Consider the following 18,093-nt stretch of genomic DNA (forward strand, 5'->3'; position numbering starts at 1 on the left):
TGATATTGTGCTTTGCAAAATGGTAACACTTAAGAAAAGGTTTAGATTGCCAAAACATGGAGTTTCATTAACTAATCCAGTAAATCCTAGAATCCCTACAATGCAGGAGGCCATTCAGCCCATCATGCCTGCACCAACAACAATCCCCACTCGGCCCTATCCCCATAACCCTATGTATTTGCCCTGCTAATCCCCCTGACACTAAGGGGCAATTTAGCATGGCCAATCCACCCAACCTAGTGTGGCACGGTAGTACAATAGTTAGCACTGCTGCCTTACAGCGCCAGGTATCTGCGTTGGATTCCCGGCTTGGGTCATTGTCTGTGCAGAGTCTGCACGTTCTCCCCGTGTCTGCGTGGGTTTCCTCCGGGTGCTCCGGTTTCCTCCCACTCTCTGAAAGATGTGCCCAGTTAGGGTGCATTGGCTGTGCTAAATTCTCCCTCAGTGTACAGGCGACCAGGGGATTTTCGCAGTAACTTCATTGCAGTGTTAATGGAAGCCTTCTTGTGACTAATAAATAAACTTTACTTCAACCTGCACATTTTTGGGGGAAACCGGAGCACCCAGAGGAAACCCGCACAGGCACGGGGGAAACATGCAGGCTCCACACAGACAGTGACCCAAGCCGGGAATTGAACCCGGGTCCCTGGCGCTGGGAGGTTGCAGTACTAACCACTGCACCAACCAAAGTACAGATTCAGAGCTCTGAATTTTATTCAGAGGAGACTCCAATTACTTTTCCTTTAATACAGACTCCGGTGGCGTGAGGGAGTTTATCTGAAAAAACACCTGCGAATGGCTCACTTATTGCCTTTTAACTTGGCTTCCTCGGGACGCCTCCAGCTCGAAACAAAGTGGATGGCGAGAGTTAACCACCGGCTGTAACATTCCTCAGCTGCACCAGTGTTGTGTGAACAAAGCAGGTCATAAAACAGATGCACTTTAATGGGACTATAAACCGTACACCACCCCCCAGCCCCTCTCCCCTGTATTTATCAGAACCTCATTCCCTCAAGCTGGAGGTCCCAGTCGCAGGAGACAGAGAGAGAAGGAGGAGGGGAGAAACAGAGGGGGCGAGAGAGGGGGCGAGAGAGGGGGCGAGAGAGGGGGCGAGAGAGGGGGCGAGAGAGGGGGCGAGAGAGGGGGCGAGAGAGGGGGCGAGAGAGGGGGCGAGAGAGGGGGCGAGAGAGGGGGCGAGAGAGACTGACTGATTGACTTAAGAGGGCAGCACAGTAGCACAGTGGTTAGCACTGTTACTTCACAGCTCCAGTGACCTGGGTTCGATTCCTGGCTCGGGTCACTGTCTGTGTGGAGTTTGCACATTCTCTTCGTGTCTGCGTGGGTTTCCTCCCACAGTCCAAAGGTGTGCGGGTTAGGTTGATTGGCCGTGCTAAGAAATTGCCCCTTAGTGTCCAGCGATGTGTAGGTTAGAGGGATTAGTGGGTATAATATGTAGGGATATGGGGGTAGGGCCTGGGTGGGATTAAGTTTGGTGCAGACTCGATGGGCCGAAGGGCCTCTTTTTGCACTGTAGGGTTCTACGAGGAATTGCAAATGTTCCAATCTACTTTTTAAATTCAGTTTATTTTTAAGCTCCTGTAATTTTCCTCCTCATTTTGGCAGAGAGGATAGTGAGGGCAGGGTGGTTTGTGAGTCTTTGTTCCTGAAAATTCTTGTCAATGCGATTGGTGGGGGGTGGGGTGGGGGTGGATGGGTAAGGAGAGAGGGATGGTGGTTGTGGGGGGGTTAATTGGAGGGGAGGTGGTCGGGGGGGAGTGGAGGGGAGGTGGTCGGGGGGGGAGTGGAGGGGAGGTGGTCGGGGGGGGAGTGGAGGGGAGGTGGTCGGGGGGGGGAGTGGAGGGGAGGTGGTCGGGGGGGGAAGGAGAGGGGAGGTGGTCGGGGGGGGAGTGGAGGGGAGGTGGTCGGGGGGGGAAGTGGAGGGGAGGTGGTCGGGGGGGGAGTGGAGGGGAGGTGGTCGGGGGGGGAGTGGAGGGGAGGTGGTCGGGGGGGGGAGTGGAGGGGAGGTGGTCGGGGGGGGAAGGAGAGGGGAGGTGGTCGGGGGGGGAGTGGAGGGGAGGTGGTCGGGGGGGGAAGTGGAGGGGAGGTGGTCGGGGGGGGAGTGGAGGGGAGGTGGTCGGGGGGGGAGTGGAGGGGAGGTGGTGGGGGGGGTTAGGGGAGGGGAGGTGGTCGGGGGGGGGGAAGGAGAGGGGAGGTGGTGGGGGGCGGTGGTGGGGGAGGGGGTAAGGGAGGGGAGGTGGTGGGGGAGGGGGTAAGGGAGGGGAGGTGGTGGGGGAGGGGGTAAGGGAGGGGAGGTGGTCGGGAGAACGCAGGGTAATTACTGATCACCCGATTAAGCTGCTCGACTGCAGCAGGTTCACCCAGGGCCTCTCCCGAAATGCCCGGTTGTTCTCTCTCTCTCGCTGGGAACACAGGACTGGCTATCAAAGCATTCTTTTGACATGTTTTGTCCAGACACCCACTTCCTCTTCCTCAGACAGGCAGCAGGGAAAGACTGAGATGTTTAACCCCTGACGGAGCTGACACAGGCCTCCCCCCCCCCGCCCCCGGTGATGGATGCTGAGATTTATTGGCCTCCTGGATGTGGCTACCTCCAAGGTGAGGCACCAAGTCAACCGAGGGGGAGGGGGGGAAGAAAAATACACACACACACCCCCCCACCCACAGAGGAAACTGGCCACAGTCTTGCATTTGAACTGTTGACCTTTCAAACTTGACAATTCTCGAGGTACTTGCGCTGTCCAACAGGCACTGCGGACATCAGGAAAGTACCGGGATCGTTCTGTGCTCTGATCCCAGACCAGGGGACCCTACTGTTGGCTCTCACACCCCTCAGCCTGCTAAGAGGACCAAACGTGACGGGTACCCCTTGGTTGGACTATTCCCATACTCTCCCCACCTCCCATTATCTTCATCTGCCAACTAAAATGCTGGTATCTCTTCTCCAACACCCACCACCCTTCATGCCACCCCACCCCCACCCGGATTACTTATCCCCACTGGTATTGGACCACCAAAATTCCCACCCTCCAACCCCGACCTCCCCCACAGCTCTGAAACCTTCTTCAACCCCCAGGAAGGTCTTACGAGGAAAGGCTGAGGGACTTGAGGCTGTTTTCGTTGGAGAGAAGAAGGCTAAGAGGTGACTTAGTAGAGGCATACAAGATGATCAGAGGATTAGTTAGGGTGGACACTGAGAGCCTTTTTCCTGAGATGGAGATGGCTAACACGAGGGGACATAGCTTTAAATTGAGGGGTGATAGATATAGGACGGATGTCAGAGGTAGGTTCTTTACTCAGAGGGTAATAAGGGCGTGGAATGCCCTGCCTGCAACAGTAGTGGACTCGCCAACATGAAGGGCATTTAAATGGTCATTGGATAAACATATGGATGATATTGGAATAGTGTGGGTTAGATGGGCTTTAGATTGGTTTCACAGGTCAGTGCAACATCGAGGGCCGAAGGGCCTGTACTGTGCTGTAACGTTCCATGTTTTACTTCTACTTTCCTCCAAAATTGGCCTCAATGTGCTTCAACAAAGGCCTCAAACCTTCAGTTAGAATCGTTGAATCCCAATGAAAAGAGGCTATTTGGCCCATTGAGTCTGCACCAACAACAATCTCACCCAGGCCCTATCTCCGTAACCCCACTTATTTACCCTGCTAATCCCCTTGACACTAAGGAACAACTTAGCATGGCCAATCCACCTAACCCGCACATCGTTGGACACTAACGAGCAATTTAGCATGGCCAATCCACAACGGTCCAAAGATGTGTAGGTTAGGTGGATTGGCCATGCTAAATTGCCTCTTAGTCTCCCAAGATGCATAGGTTAGGAACATTGGAATTAGGAGCAGAAGTTGGCAAATTCAGCCCTTCGAGCCTGCCCCACCACTCAATCAGATCGGGGCTGATCTCTCCGAGGTCTCAAATCCACCACCCCACCTGGTCCCCATATCCCCTTATCCCTAGATGGATTAGCGCATGGTAAATGCGCAGGGTTATGGGGGGGGATGGTTTGGGCCTAGGTAAGATGCTCTGCAGAGTAAGTCAGTGAAGACTTGATGGGCCAAATGGCCTCCTTCTGCACTGCAGATACCCGATGGTTACCCGGGCTCGCTCAAGAAGCAAGCGAGCAAGCACATAGGGCCAAAAAGCTCACGTAGCCCCTGGGAAACGTCGCCCAGAGAGAGTGACCATTTGACCCGACCAGAGCTGATCTGGCAGGGAAAAGTGGAAAGCCACTCCGGAGAGCCAGGAACACGGCCCCAGGTCGGGGTGGGGGCGGGAAGGAATGGAACGATAAGGATCACTCGTCGGGAGACAGATTTCCGGAGGTTTCAAGAATTCGACCGTTAAGAAGGAATAATAGCGGAGCAATTATCTTCGAAGTATGAGGGTTCAGATCGAGGTTCGTGGACTTGAAAGCCAAACTCGAAACCAAGTAGATCGAAAAGTCTCATGTGGTTTCCTCATAATTATCCTCTTTGCCATATCAATCCAATCAATTTGGCTCGGGGGGGTGGGGGGGGGGGGGGGAGGCGGGGGTGCTCCTTAGGGAGGTTCAGGCACTGGGTAACCTCGACATGATCCACAAGCAGTCCTCCTGTCGCCAACCAGCAGCAGAACCTGGCCCCTTTAATCACTTCATTTGCACACAGCAGGAACAACACAAGTGAGGTGGGGGGTGGGGGGAACGAGGGGAGTTTATTTTTACACGCACGTCCAATGGCAATCTTCAAAAAAAAAGGGATTGAGGCTACACAGTTGGCACTGCTGCCTCATAGTGCCAGGGACCCAGGTTCGATTCCCGGTTTGGGGCACTGTCTGTGTGCAGTCTCCCCGTGTCTGCGTGGGTTTCCTCCGGGCGCTCCGGTTTCCTCCCACAGCCCCAAAGACGTGCATTGGCCGTGCTAAATTCTCCCTCAGTGTACCCGAGCCAGAGTGTGGCAACTGGGGAGCGGGGGTGGGGGTTTCACAGTGGACTGGAGACCACAATCTGATCATCCACGATCTTACTGAATGGCCGGGCCTGGCTCGATGGGCAAACGTTTCCTCCGAGGGTCGTGAATCTTTGGAACTCTCTTCCTGAAAAGGCGGCTGAAATGTTTTGAAGGATAGATTCTGGGTAAGCGGGGGGGGGGGTAATAGGTTACTGGGGGGTAGACAGGATGCAAGGTTACCTTCAGATCAGCCGTGGCCTGGGTACAGCAGGCTTGCAGGGCCGAATGGCCTTTCCTGTTCCTTGTTTGTAAATGATATTGACTGGGGCAGAATTCATAGGATGCCTACAGTGCAGACGGGAGGCCATTCGGCCCATCGAATCTACACTGACAACAACCCCACCCAGGCCCCATCCTTGTAACTGCACATAATCCCGCTGATACCAAGGAGCAATCCCACCCAGACCTGTTCCCCTTAACCTCAAGTATTTTCCCTGTTAATCCCCCAAACCTGCGCATCTTTGGACACTAAGGGGCAATTTAGCATGGCCAATCCACCTAACATACACCTCTTGTGACACTAAGGGACAATTTAGCATGGCTAATCTATTTAACCTACACGACTTTGGACACTAAGGGGCAATTTAATGCGGCCAATCCATCTAAACTACACGTTTTTGTATACTAATGGCAATTTAGCACGGCCAATCCACCTAACATACACATCTTGGGACACTAAGGGGCAATTTAGCGTGGCCAATCCACCTAACTTGCACATCCTTGGACTGTGGGAGGAAACCAGAGCACCTGGCGGAAACCCATGCAAACACGGGGAGAAATGTACAAACTCCACACAGACAGTGACCTGAGACAGGAATCGAATCTGGCTTCCTGAGGCAGCAGCGCTAACCCACTGTGCCACCGTGCAGCCCCAACCACTGTGCCACCCTGTCCACCATTTCACCAAACTTTGGTCTGTTAGTTATCTCCTTTGTCACACACTACACGCAACCCAACACGTAACACGTTACCTTGAATGATGGCCTTACAAAATGCCCCACTGATCGCTCTCCAGGACACATAAAAAGGCCAACTTCCAGATTGATTCACCCAACAGCCTGGGCTACGCACATCAGAAAGTGGTGGGGACAATGTACAGCCTTGGATAAAGGGGAGGAATGGCCTCACTCAGGCTTTGCGAGCTTGGGAAAGCTGTCCTTAATGACATGAGGCAAAAAGCGTTGCCAACGGAAAAGGAAGGAATGCATTTGGCTGGAGCGGAAAGCCAACGAATGAATGGGTCATACTTTTAATAGTTGGACAAGACATTGGTCCTGACCAACATATTTTCCATTAATATCGAATCCCACAGAAAAGAAAAACTATCAAACAGCCCTGCCAACAGTGATAAATGGTAACGTTTGCTGTGTCTGGCCAAACCGCGATGTTAACCCGATGATAGGCACTAACTCACAATTCATCCCAGAAGCGCTCTCGATAACAGCAAGGATTTGAATTTAACTCAAGTCGCTTTAACACAAGAGTGTCCCAAGATGTTGGGTGGAGTTTTACCAGTGTGTCTGCCCGAGGCCAAGGGAGAACACCGTTCTCCTCCGGACGGACATGTCAGTAAAGTCCCGGCAATTATAGAACCACAGAACCGCTACGGTACAGAGAGAGGCCATTTGGCCCATCCAGTCTGTACCGACCACAATCCCACCCAGGCCCTACCCCCATATCCCTATATATTTTACCCACTAATCCCCCTAACCTACACATCCCAGGACACTGAGGGGTAATTTAAACATGACCAACCAACCTAACCCTAACTTCAACCTAATTACGTTCAACAAAGTTCGACAATGAGCCACACAAGGATGTTGGGTAAGCAAAATTGTGATCAAAGAGCATCTTAAAGAATGGGAGATTGATTTTTTTTTAATTAGTTCATTTTTGGGACATGGATTGCCCAGCCCTCGTTGCCCTACGAGGGCAGTTAAGGGTCAACCACATTGCTCTGGAGTCACTTGTAGGCCAGACCGGGTAAGGATAGCAGATCTCCTTCCCTAAAGGACAGTAAGTTTATTAAATTTACTTCATAGAATTCACAGGAATAGAGTTCTAAAGGACATTCAGTTTATTTATTAGTCACAAATAAGGTTTACATTAACACTGCAATGAAGTTACTGTGAGATTCCTCTAGTCGCCATACTCCGGTGCCTGTTCGGGTCAAGGTATCTAACCAGTATGTCTTTCAGACTGTGGGAGGAAACTGGAGCGCCCGGAGGAAACCCACACAGATACGGGATGAAGGTGCAAACTCCACACGGACAGTCACACAAGCCAGGAATTGAACCCAAGTCCCTGGTTTTGTGAGGCAGCAGTGCTAACCACCGCACCACCAATCATTAGGGAACCAGATGGGTTTTTCCGTTAGTGAATTTCATGGTCATCAGTAGATTCCTAATTCCAGATATTTTTTATTGAATTCAAATTCCACCGTCTGCCGTGGCGGGATTCGAAACCGGGTCCCCAGAACATTAGCTGAGTTTTTGGATTAACAGTCTAACGATAATACCACTAGGGCATTGCCTCCCCGAAGAGGCGAATTGTAATGCTCTTTTTAAATGGTTTGACTTACTTCATTGTCTCCTGCAGTCTTTTGATTGAAGATTGCAATAAAATGCTTCTAAAAATCACCATGATTTTGGTTGTGTTTTCTGATAGATTCGATTTGCGCTCATTCAGATAACACGAAGGCCCAAACACAGCGGGGGCGGGGGGATACACACAGGCTTCTTCAATTGAATGCACATTCTCTTAAACCACTCTCAAATCTGCAGAAGCCCCCTCCTTTCCTCCCAAACCACACTTACACTTGTTCAGTCCATCTCAGAAGGGAGGGGCAGGGGGTAGAGAGAGGCAGAAACGGTTACGGGAGGGAATTCCAGAGCTTGGGATCTTGGCAGCTGAAGGCATGACTTGGAGCGATGGAAGTCAAAGTCGTGCAAACGGCCAGGAGCGGAGAAGGACCAAGAACCGCAGATTGTGGGGTTGGAGGAGGTCACAGAGATAGGGAGAGACTTTTGCTGGGGGGAGTGGGAGGAGAACAGAGAGGGGTCCCAGGTTGGATACAGGGATGAGAATGCTAAACTCCGAGGTGTGGCAGCGCCAGAAGTCACACCAGGATGATGGGGGGAAACGCAACTTGGTCTGACCCTGATTACGTGCCAGAACTCACTGGGCTTGGAAGATAGGAATTAGGAGAAGTCGGCAAGTTCAGCCCTTCGAGCCTGCTCCGCCACTCAATCAGATCCTGGCTGATCTCTCCCTGGGCTCAAATCCACCTCCCCACCTGTTCCCCATCTCCCTTTAATCCCATTTTTATTAGAAATATATCCATCTCCCTCTTGAAACCATTCAATGATACAGTTTCCACTGCGCTATGGGGCACCGAGTTCCACAAATTCACCCCCCTCTGTGAGAAGTAGTTCCTTCTCATCTTATAGAAATTTAGGTGCAGGAGAAGGCCATTTGGCCCTATCAACCTGCATCCCCATTCAATCATGATCATGCGCTTTCAGTATCCAACCCCCCCCCCCCTACACTTTCTCTCCACACCCCTTGATCCCTTTAGCCACAAGGGCCATGTCCAGCTCCCTCTTGAACATACCTAACAAACTGGCCCCAACACACACAGGTCCACAATTTTCAGAGTGAAGAAGTTCTTCCTTACCTGAATGGCTGGCCCCTTATTCTTAGTAAGAAGTTTCGCAACACCAGGTTAAAGTCCAGCAGGTTTATTTGGAATCACGAGCTTTCGGAGTGCTGCTCCTTCATTGGGTGGGTGGATGAAGGGGCACCACTCTGAAAGCTCGTGATTCCAAATAAACCTGTTGGACTTCACCCTGGTGTTGCGAGACTTCTTACTGTGCCCACCCCAGTCCAACGCCAACGTCACCACATCATGGCTACCCTTATTCTCAGACTAGTTCTGCACTTCCGCAACATCGGGAACATTCGTGGGGTGGCACAGCGGTTAGCACTGCTGCCTCACAGCGCCAGGGATTTGGGCTCGATTCCCATCTTGGGTCACTGTCTGTGCGGAGCCTGCACATTCTCCCCGTGTCTGCGTGGGTTTCCTCCGGTTTCCTCCCACAGTCTGAAAGATGTACCGGTTAGGGTGGATTGGCCGAGCTAAATTTTCCCTCAGTGTACCTGAATGGGCGCCAGAGTGTGGCAACTAGAGGGATTTTCACAGTAACTTCATTGCAGTGTTAACGTAAGCCTACTTGTGACACTAATAAATAAACTTTAAACTCTTCCCTCCATCTAGCCTGTCCAGTCCCATCAGGATTTTATATGATTCCCTGAGGACCAGCTCAGATCGAAATCTATTGTCTCTCACCCTATTCCTATGACCTGTTGTCATGGATTGCCCCAAAGGTGGGGATATTTGGTCTACGTTTATCAATCCCTTTCAGTATTTTATATGTCTACTTGGTGTAAAACGGATCTTTTTGAGAGAATTCTGCCTCGGAGAAATTGTCAACCCAACTCAACAACCTGGGGAGGAGAATGGTTTATCTGGTCACCTGGCACCTTAATCCACCAATCCGAATTGCGATGCATTTGATAAAACCTTGACATGTTGGACCATCCCTTGCTCAGTAATCTGGGTTACCATTTGTGTGGCACCTTGGCTGTGCCAAGCTGTGGCAGGGGCACCCACAGTATAAGACGGGGTGCATTCTATTGGCACCAATTGTGGGCCTTCATCGACCTATTCTTTGTCAATCTATTCAACGCAGAGGTAGGAATGCATGACGTTCCAGCTCACAATCCCCCACCCAAATGCCTCCCTTTTCAATCTGGATTTTCCCCCATCTCCAGAGTCCCATAAGATATAGGAGCAGCATCAGGCCCTTCAGCCCATCGAGTCTGTGGTTCCATTCAGTCATATGATTCTCATCCCCATCCACCAGCCTTCTCTCCATAACTCTTGATCCCCTTATTGATCAAGAATCTACCTCTGTCTTAAAGACACTCAGTGACCTGGCCTCCACTACCCCCTGCAGTAATGAGTTCCACAGATTTACTACCCCTCTGGCTGAAGAAACTCCCCCTTGTCACTTTGCCATTAAGTGCTGGGCTCTGTTGCCCAAACAGTTGCTCAGACAATCTATTCTCCCCTCTCCCCATTCCCTCCAACTCAGTTTAAAGTAAAACTCTGCCAGTTAGCAAGCGTTCTGCCAAGTTTCTGTGTGAGACTCCATTCACCACAGTATTGGCGAGGGTTCAATTGGAAAGGGTTGAGGTTTTGCCGATTTTCTTCCTGCCTTATCTCTGCGTCACTATGTGCCCCATGGGTATATCTTTGTGTGGGAGGCTAGCGAGAGAGTGCCACAAACCAAAGCCAGGACTTGATTTTCCCCATCACCTGATGTCCATGTCTGTGCCCAAGTATTCACAAGCAGGTACACTGGGTAACTCCAACCCACCAACTCTGTTAATGCCCAAAGTTATTGATAGTCCCCTTCACTTTATCTCTGTAACCTAACGCATTTAGATTGGCAATCCACCTCACCTACACATCTTTGGACACTAAGGGGCAATTTAGCATGGCCAATCCACCTAACCTACACATCTTTGGACACTAAGGGGCAATTTAGCATGGCCAATCCACCTAACCCACACATCTTTGGACACGAGTGGCACGGTGGCACAGTAGTTAGCACTGCCGCCTCACAGCGCCAGGAACCCAGGTTCGATTCCTAGTTTGGATATCTGTCTGTGCGGAGTCTGCACATTCTCCCCATGTCTGCGTTGTTTGCTCCAGGTGCTCTGGTTTCCTCCCACACTCCAAAGGCATGCTGGTTAGGTGCACTGTGCATGCTAAATTTTACTTCCGTGTACTCGAACAGAGGGTGACTAGGGGATTTTCACAGTAACTTCATTACAGTGTGAAAAGCCTACTTGTGACACTAATAAATAAAATAAACTAAGGGGCAATTTAGCATGGCCAATCCACCTAACCTGCACATCTTTGGACACTAAGGAGCAATGTAGCATGGCCAATGCACCTAACCTACACATTGTAGATTCTAAGGGGCAATTTAGCATGGCCAATCCACCTAACCTACACATCGTGGACACTAGGGGCAATTTAACATGACCAATCCTCCTAACACGCACATCTTTGGTGTGTGGGAAACTGGAGCACCTGGTGGGAACCCACGCAGACACGGGGAGAACGTGCAGTCTCCACACAGACAGTGACCCAAGGCTGGAATCAAACGTGAGTCCTTGGCAACATGAGGCAGCAGCGCTAACCACTGTGCCACCGTGCCACCCTTAAGAGAATTCGTTGCATCTGGCAACAGGTCAGGTGTCAGGCACCTGATGTAGGTGTGCTCGATCAGGAGATGGAGCAGCACTAAGTTGCTGGGGTGGGGGGGGGGCAGAATAGAGCATCAGACATATTCTATAACTGGACAGAAATCCACTTCCCAATAGCCAGCGTATAGCACCACAGTCTGTTAGTGAATCATATGTTGCTTCATTGAATGCAGGAATTTGTATGGTATGCAAGCATTAGTGTGTCTGTACAACAGAAAGTTCTAGAAATCTGAGATAAAGACAGAAAATGCTGGAGACACTCAGCAGATCCAACTGCGGACAGAGAAACAGAGTTGACGTTTTGAGTCTGCGATCTCGACTGTTTATCCTCGCTTTATAATTGTAAAATCATTTGTTTATTAAGTAGTGTCGCGATTTGGCTTACATTAACATTGCAATGAAGTTACTGTGAAAATCCCCTAGCTATCCCCTTGTTATACGTGTCCCCAAGCAACCACTACCCTGCTTCCCCAAGGGGCACCATTTCACTCTTCCAATATTTACCGTACCGACGCACAGTGGCTGCCATCTACAAGACGCGCTGCAGCAAGTCACCAAGGCTCCTTCGCCAACACCTTCCAAACCCGCCACCTTCTGCAGCCTAGAACAACAAGCGGCAGCCGATACAAGGGGGAACACCACGTGTAAATTCCCCTCCGAGCCACTCACCATCCCGGCTTGGAAATACGTCAACCATTCCTTCGCTGGGTCAAACTCCTGGAACTTCCTCCCTAACAGCACCGTGGGTGTACCGACACCACGGAGGCTGCAACTTTCCCAAACCAAGGGGCGATTAGGGATGGGCAGTAAGTGCTAGCCTGGCCGGCGACGCCCACAATGAACAAGAGGAAAGAAAGAAACGGATTTAAATAAGTCAACTCTTCAAACCGTTAAGAGGAATTTGAGCGAAACATCTGCGGAACATCAGCGGGGCTGGAGGAAGTGGTTAATACCCCAGTCTGTGCGAACCACGCAAAAAAAAACTTCACTTACCCAGTCTGAGGGTCTGGCCGATCTGTACAAAGCTCTTGTCTTCTGGTTGGCACTGGGCTTTCATCTGTGTGGGAGAGGAAAGTGAGTCACCATCACATGACAGTCCTTGGCTGGTCTATTACACAATCAGCTCTCGCCACTGTTAGCTAGCCCCCTCTCTCCCAGTACTTCCTAAGCACCATTTGACCCACCTACTGTCACATTCCTTCCGCAGCAACAATGGGCCAGCAATGCAACATTTCAGAGTACAGACCCTTCTCCAACCCCCCGCCCTCCTAAGCCTGCTCCTATTTATCGGTCACAGGTAGGCTTACGTTAACACTGCAATGAAGTGACTGTGAAAATCCCCCACTCCAGCGCCTGTTCGGGTACACCAAGGGAGAACTTGGCACCTAACCAGCACGTCTTTTGGACTGTGGGAGGAAACCGGAGCACCCAGAGGAATCCCATGCAGATACGGGGAGAATGTGCAGACAGTGACCCAAGCTGGGAATCGAACCCTGGTTCCTGTCGCTGTGAAGCAGCAGTGCTAATCACTGTGCTGCCATGCCACCCATGTCTTGTCCATAGTCTAGGAGAGGGTTTAAGAGGGCAATGCCCATGGGCGATAACCAGCACATCTTTCAGACCATGGGAGGAAACCGAAGCACGCGGAGGAAACGCACACAGACATGAGGAGAACTCCGTACACAGACAGTGACCCAAGCTGGGAATCGAACCCTGGTTCCTGGCGCTGTGAGGCGGCAGTGCTAACCACTGTGCCACCATGCAACAGGATCATGGCTGATCCGAATGTAACCACAACCCTACATTCCTGCAGACTCCTGATAACCTTTCACCCCCTCATTAATCAAGAATCTATCTCGCTCTGCCTTAAAAATATTCAAAGACTCTGCTCTCCGCCTTTTGAGAAAGAGGGTTCCAGAGAATGACCACCCACTGAGAAAATATTCCTCCTCATCTCCATTTTAAATGGGCAACCCCTTATTTTTAAAACAGTGACCCCCCTGATTCTAGGTTCTCTGCAAGAAATCTCACAACACCAGGTTAAAGTCCAACAGGTTTATTTGGTAGCAAAAACTTTTGGAGCGCTGCCCCTTCGTCAGGTGAGTAGCAGCGCTCCAAAAGCTAGTGGCTTTTGCTACCAAATAAACCTGTTGGACTTTAACCTGGTGTTGTGAGAGTTTGTACTGTGTTTACCCCAGTCCAACGCTGGCATCTCCACAACTAGACTCTCCCACAGAGGTAACATCCTCTCCCACACCCGCCTCATTAATAGCCCCTCGGGATCTAACAAGATTTCAATCAAATCGCCTCGATGAAACCCTGGTGGATCCAACTTAACCTGATCAACCTTTCCGAATATGATCAAGATAGAAAAGAACTTGCATTTATATAGCACCTAACACCACCTCAGGGATGTCCCAAAGCATTTCACAGCCAACAAATACATTTGGGAGTGTAATCATTCCCTGTAGGAATTGGGGCAACCAATTTGTGCACAGCAAGATCCCACCAACAGCAATACAGTTAACAAGCCAGATAATCTGCTTTTATGAAGTTGATATGTCTTATAAGTTTATTTATCAGTCACAAGTAGGCTTACATCAACACTGCAATGAAGTTACCCTAATCGCCACACTCCGGCACCTATTCGGGTACACTAAGGGAGAATTTAGCATGGCCAATGCACTCTAACCCACACATCTTTGGACTGTGGGAGGAAATCGGATCTTCCGGAGGAAACCCACACAGACACAGGGAGAATGTGCAGACTCCGCACAGACAGACAGCGAATCCAAGCCGGGAATTGAATCCGGGTCCCCAGCACTGTGAGGCAGCAGTGTGCTCCACCCCCCCTCCCCAACGACTCCAAAACAGGGGAATCTTTTATATCCACCCGACAGGGACCTTGGTCTAACGTCACACTGGAAAAACAGCATCTCCAACAGGGAGGCACTCCCTCAGTGCTGCACTGGAGTGCCAGCCTTGGGCTGGGACTTTCCAGTTCCCACTCATGGCAGGAATGGTCACGGGCAGGACAGAATATTTGACAGGCAGCCAAGGGCCTTGGGGCTGGGATTTCTGCAGGAACCAGAAAATCCTGGCATTAGATTTTGTACCCAGGCCCCGGGAGTGGAACCTGTAAACCTGGAGACCCGAGAACCACTCAACTCTGCCAACGCTGACACAGAACAAAAGCATGAGATAAAGGGAGACACACTTTCCAGCAATTGAAGAGTGCCCAGGTCTAGGTCAGGCGTTGGACTGTGACTGTTTTTTAAATTAATCTACGGGATGTGGGCTTCACTGGGCCAGCATTCATTGCCAGTCCTTCAGGAAAGCAGCCAGCATAATCAAAGACCCCATGCACACTGGACATTCTCTCTTCCACCTTCTTCCAAAAGTCTGAAGCCACATACCAACCGACTCAAGAACTGCTTCTTCCCAGCTGCCGTCAGACTTTCGAATGGACCTACCTCGCGCTAAGTTGATCTTTCTCTACATCCTAGCCATGACCGTAACACAACATATTGCACCCTCTCCTTTCCTTCTACAATATTCTACGAACGGTATGCTTTGCATGCGAGAAACAATACTTATTTACGACAATGAATAGCCTAGCGATAATACCACCAGGCCATCGCAGAGGTTGCAAAGCTGCAACACTACCAGTTATAGATTGCAAAAATATTTGCTTATTTTAAGAGTTCTTAGGGTTGCGCCTGGGTATTTATGAATCTCAGTTATGAGAAAGAGCGAATAATTATACTTTAGCAACAAAAACAACTGCGTAAAACTCCAAATCATGAAAATCCTGTCTTATGATATCTTGTGACCACACAGAAAACTGGGATTAAAAGAAAGTGATTGTCTCCAATTAATGTATTCACTGGCCGAAAACTACATTATTGTATATGAAAACAACTCCAACTATTGAAACATTCTATTTAACACCACTGCACCATCTCTCCACATGCCCTCCTGCTTCCCCCGCCTCCCACCCCATCCCTCAGTCAGCCCCCATGGCCACTGCCCTCTTAAACCCTCTCCAAGACTCTTGGTAAGACATGGGTGGCATGGTGGCACGGTGGGTTAGCACCGCTGCCTCAGTGCCAGGGACCTGGATTCGATTCCTCGCTTGGGTCACTGTCTGTGTGGAGTCTGCACGCTCTCCCTGTGTCTGCGTGGGTTTCCTCCGGGTGCTCCGGTTTCCTCCCACAGTCTGAAAGACATGCTGGTTAGCTTCCATGGGCATTGCCCTCTTAAACCTTCTCTTAGACTCTTGATAAGACATGGATGGCACAGTGGTTAGCACTGCTGCCTCACAGTGCCAGAGAGCCGGATTCGATTCCCAGCTTGGGTCACTGTCTGTGTGGAGTTCCACGTTCTCCTGCCTGGGTTTCCTCCCACAGTCTGAAAGACGGGCTGGTTAGGTGCTAAGTTCTCCCTCGGTGTACCCGAACAGGCGCCGGAGTGTGGTGACTAGGGGATTTTCACAATAACTTCATTGCAGAATTAATGTAAGCCAAATAGTGACAATAATAAACAAAGCATACTAAACATCCAATAACAATTGGTCTTGGAGTAGAGAAGGCTCAAAGAGGTGAATGTTTGGGGATTTATTTGTTGTTACCACAACAGCTACAACTAGGGCTTACAGTTGTGGTTTTGGTGGTACAGCCAACCACAACACACATTGGCCAGAAGTTTCTTCTCACGCAATCGTCTGCCCTCTGTTCGTACACTGCCCATTAAAAAGTCAGGTCAGTGGTTCCTGGAATGCAAGTGGTGGGAAGCATTGGCAGGCAGGAAGGAATATATAACAGCCATCTTACAGCGAGAGAGACAGATCTAATAGATAGCTGTGTAAGTCCCTCTACTGGGAACTTGGTGAATCCAGTTTTTTTTAAAATCACTCAGACCAGAATATTTCCATCCCTCTCCATGACTTTTACAACCTCAAGATGCTTCAGAGTCCTTTGCAATCAACACATTTCTTCTCCATTGTAATGTAGAGAACTCTGCAGCAACATGCGTGCAGTAAGCTCCCACAAGCAATGTTTTTTAGGCTTATTTATTAGTGTGGAAAATTTAGGAAGATGCAATTGGTTTCCCATTCATCCTCTGTTGGGGGTAGGGGTACACTAACAGAGGAATCAATGGGCACCTCATGACTATCTTGGATGGTGGCACAGTGTTTGGCATTGCTACCTCATAGTGCCAGGGACCCAGGTTCAATTCCAGCCTTGGGTGACTCTCCCCATGTCTGTGTGGGTTTCCTCCCACAGTCCAAAGATGTGCAGGTTAGGTGGATTGGCCATGCTAAATTGCCCCTTAGTGTCGTGTGGATTAGCAGGGCAATTTCGTGTGCTTACAGGGTTAGGGCCTGGGTGGGATTGTTGTCAATGCAGACTCAATGAACTGAATGCCTCTTTCTGTATTGTAGGGATTCCATGATTCTACAAACCTGTTGGAAATAGCGAGTGGGTTTTGGTGAATGGGGCATGGCCATGACACACTACCCCCCCACTCCCCACAATTCCCCAGTTGGTGGAAGCACGTGTTGACCCAACAGTGGCTGCTTGGACAGAACGGAACCTCACCCTTCGGCATCTCCGGGAGAGAAGCTGGGAAAAGAGAAGCTCTCTGATCGACAAACTTCCAGACGTTAAAGAAGGGGCCGGCCTCTCGTGCCGACAGAACATCGGGAGGGATACAACCAGTGAACCGCTGGTGTTTGCCCAGCGGATTCAGTCGATAAAAATAGCTGGTTTGACCATATCCGCTCACCATCCATTCCATCAAAAACGACAAACACACTATGACAGTAAACCAAACCTCCATCTCTTTGAGGTGGCCCCATCATCTTCACAAATGCTTATCCCAACAATCGGAAGTGGAAACATCCGCTGTTTAATGGAATTCCATTACAGCCACTGATATCTCACAAGATGCAGCACATGGGGAATCCATTATCGTGTGGTCAACCCACAGACCCATGTTTCAAAAGGCTGTGCTCTTTGGTTGCTGCTACAGAACCCGGCTTGGAGGCCTCTTTCACACAGCATTTGTCACAACTTGCCTACATTCTTCTGAATACAATATTGTCCCAACTGTAACAACAATCCTTTTGACACTGTACTCAAGTGTCCCAGGTAATCTACAGAAGCCAGACTATTCATTATTGTCACTTGTATTGGGGTGCAGTGAAAAGTATTGTTTCTTGTGCACTGTACAGTCAAAACATACCATTCATAGAGAAGGAAGGAGAGAGTGCAGAATGTAGTGTTACAGTCATAGCTAGGTGTTTCAGCTAATGAAAATACAATAAAACTTACACCAATTTATAAATCAAAGAACAGGACTAACACAGAGACATTATTACTCCAAACTTGGAACCTCACCCTGGACCACTCCAAACTTTCCATAATGCTACACAGTTCCTTATTTATAGTGAATCAGCTGGTCAGCTGACTATTACATCATTCTGTGATTGGTTCCATGTTTTACTGGGTCAGCTGACCCTTACATCTTATTTCCATTGGTCAGCTTACATCCAATACAAAATTGTCACCGGTTACATTCTAACACTAGGGTGTGAGAAAAGATCAGTTTAACATAAGGTAGGTTTTCATCTGATGGCAGCAGAGAAGAAGCTGTTCTTGAGTCAGTTGGTATGTGTCCTCAGATTTTTATGTCTTTTTTCCCAACGGAAGAAGTTGGAAGGGAGTGTGT

General features: G+C 49.8%; 1 long non-coding RNA gene across 1 annotated transcript in view; it reads right to left on the minus strand.

The window, feature by feature from the left end:
- LOC145361097 (uncharacterized) overlaps window positions 1–18,093 on the minus strand; it is a 76,442-nt gene that overhangs the window by 12,871 nt on the left and 45,478 nt on the right. Inside the window, exon 2 of the long non-coding RNA XR_013889801.1 lies at window positions 12,355–12,418. This is a non-coding gene — a long non-coding RNA (uncharacterized LOC145361097). The remainder of the gene's footprint in view (window positions 1–12,354; window positions 12,419–18,093) is intronic.

The sequence above is a fragment of the Carcharhinus amblyrhynchos genome, chromosome 33 (assembly GCF_965287045.1).
Source record: "Carcharhinus amblyrhynchos chromosome 33, sCarAmb.v2.hapA, whole genome shotgun sequence".
Classification (NCBI taxonomy): Eukaryota; Metazoa; Chordata; class Chondrichthyes; order Carcharhiniformes; family Carcharhinidae; genus Carcharhinus; species Carcharhinus amblyrhynchos.